The sequence below is a fragment of the Colobus angolensis genome, unplaced genomic scaffold (genome assembly GCF_000951035.1).
Source record: "Colobus angolensis palliatus isolate OR3802 unplaced genomic scaffold, Cang.pa_1.0 Scaffold35, whole genome shotgun sequence".
NCBI classification, from domain to species: Eukaryota; Metazoa; Chordata; class Mammalia; order Primates; family Cercopithecidae; genus Colobus; species Colobus angolensis.
In genome coordinates this window covers 4,382,145-4,385,137 of record NW_012116821.1, presented here as the reverse complement: position 1 = coordinate 4,385,137, position 2,993 = coordinate 4,382,145, and positions in this window count along the sequence as shown.

Genomic DNA, 2,993 nt, shown 5'->3' with positions numbered 1-2,993 from the left:
TTTTTTTTTTTTCCAAATCTTTTCCATCCAAGGTTGGCTGATTCCATGAATGCAGAACCCACAAATACAGAGGGCTGATTGTACATATAAGTTGAGTGAGTTAAATCCTCCTATGATACGACTCAGTGATACAAGAATACCATGAAATACATACTATCATTTCCATTTTACAGATGAAGAGACGGATGCTGAGTCAGGTTGACAGACTTGCCCAAACTGACCATGTTGGAAGTACAGGAAGCAGAATTCAGATTTAGCTCCGTTTGCCTCAAAAACCTGCCATGGTTTCATTTTTATTTTATTTTATTTATTTTTTGAGACAGAGTTTCGCTCTTGTTGCCTAGGTTGGAGTGCAATGGTGCGATCTCAGCTCACCACAACCTCCACCTCCCGGTTGGTTTCAAGCGATTCTGCTGCCTCAGGCTCCCGAGTAGCTGGGGTTACAGGCATGCGCCACCATGCCCAGCTAATTTTTTGTATTTTTAGTAGAGATGGGGTTTCCCCATGTTGGCCAGGCTGTCTCGAACTCCTGACCTCAGGTGATCCGCTCGCCTCAGCCTCCCAAAGTGCTGGGATTACAGGCTTGAGTCATCACACCCAGCCATTTCATTTTTACCACACTGCCACAGGCCACTTCATTTTTCAGCATTCCCCTAAAGGGTAAAGTTCAGAAATGCTCTTCAAGGTCTTGGGGGCACGGCTATTTCAAATATTCAATTTAGAAGACAGTATACTTCAAATGGAGCGAGATAAAAATTAGATTAGAGGCATATTCTATTATCAGAGTTGGGAACCCAAATTAGCTAACCAGGCTCCAGGCAGTGATAAGGCGGTGGAGGTACTGATGTCCAACTGGAAACATTATCAGTACAGGTAATTTAAATATCTTTCATAGTTTCCTTTCTATTGCAGTTACCATTATATCTTCATTTTATTTATTTATTTATTTATTTTTGAGACGGAGTTTCGTTCTTGTTGCCCGGGCTGGAGTGCAATAGCATGATCTCGGCTTACTGCAACCTCTGCCTTCCAGGTTCAAGCAATTCTCCTGCCTCAGCCTCCCGAGTAGCTGGGACTACAGGTGCATGCCACCAAGCCCAGCTAATTCTGTATTTTTAGTAGAGATGGGGGTTTCTCCATGTTGGTCAGGCTGGTCTTGAACTCCCGACCTCAGGTGTTCCACCTGCCTCAGCCTCCCAAAGTGCTGGGATTACAGGAGTGAGCCACTGCGCCCGGCCTGTATCTTCATTTTAATAAAAAAGAAATTCAGGCCAGGTGCGGTGGCTCACACCTGTAATTCTAGCATTTTGGGAGGCCGAGGTGAGCGGATCACCTGAGGTCAGGAGTTCAAAACCAGCCTGGCCAATATGGTGAAACCCCGTGCCTACTAAAAACACAAAAAATTAGCTGGGCGTGGTGGCGGGTGTCTGTAATCCCAGCTACTGGAGAGGCTGAGGCAGAAGAATTGCTTGAACCTGGGAGACAGAGATTGCAGTGAGCCGAGATTGCGCCATTGCACTCCAGCCTGGGCAACAAGAGTGAAACTCCGTCTAAAAAAAAAGGGAAAGGAGGCCGGGTGCGGTGGCTCAAGCCTGTAATCCCAGCACTTTGGGAGGCCGAGGCGGGTGGATCACGAGGTCAGGAGATCAAGACCATCCTGGCTAACATGGTGAAACCCCGTCTCTACTAAAAATACAAAAAACTAGCCGGGCGTGGTGGTGGGCGCCTGTAGTCCCAGCTACTCGGAGGCTGAGGCGGGAGAATGGCGTGAACCCGGGAGGTGGAGCTTGCAGTGAGCCGAGATCGCGCCACTGCACTCCAGCCTGGGCGACACAGCGAACCGTCTCAAAAAAAAAAAAAAAAAAAAGGAAAGAAAAGAAATTCAGTCTTTCAGAAGGAATACACTCACCTGAATAGAGGTCAAAGTCTCAGAAGAGGCCTCCCTCCTCTCTCTGACCTCTGAAATGCCCTGGATCTGCAAGTGGGAGATTACAGGCCCTGACAAGGGTTGCCCAAAGAGCAGTGTGTCACTAGGAAGGCAGGTTAAGCATCAATTACTATGATGCTAGCACAAGTTAAGTACTCCGCATGCACACTCTCATTTAATCCTTACAAGTGTATGTAGGAGGGGCTACTAGTATGTTCATTCAACAAACTGGGAAACAGAGTTTGGAACTTCACCCAAAGTCACTGGTTTCTCTACCAGGATAGATTTAAGTGCTTACTAAGTGTCAGGTACTGTTCCAGGCATCTTATATGTACTAACTCATTATCCCCATTACAACCCTCTGATACAGGTGCCATAATTATGCCGCTTTACAGACAAGAAAACTAAAAGCAGAAAGGGAGTAGTAAACCCAGGAGAGGAATTCTGGAGAAGCTCTCTGGTTTCAACCTTTAGCCAACATCACAATCACCTGAAGGGCTTGTAATACACTGATTGCTGGGCCCAGCCCTAGAGTTTCTGAATCCTAAGGCTGAGCAACACCTAATTTCCACTTCTGCAAGTTCCCAGTGAACGCTGTTGCTGCTCGTCTGGAAGCCAGACGTTGAGAACCCCTTCTAGAGTGAAGTCTCCCGCAACAAATTCTACTGGCCCCCAAAGCACGTGTTTTGTGTGTCTTAAAAATTTGTTGAGAACCATTAGCAAAAAACAAAAAAACTTAATTCCTAGAATTTCAGAGAAATCCCATGGAGTTTTTTGCTAGTCACGTCAAAAGAGGCCACAAAGTGCCGCTTAACCAGAGCTTCGGAAGACAGCGGCTAGGCCGGCCACGTGCACCGAGACTTGGGGCGAGGTGCAGCCGCCCCAGGGCCGGGGTATCGGAAAAGGCCCCCGGTTCGAGCCCCAAGCGACCCAGCAATTCCCCGGGGCCGTCCGCCCCTCCAGATTTATTTACGTTTTCCTGACTTCCCCCTGCCCGCCGCGGGACAAACAGCCTCCCCACTTGCATCTGCGCTGGGAGTAGCGCGTTCTTCCGCCAAATTGCCCT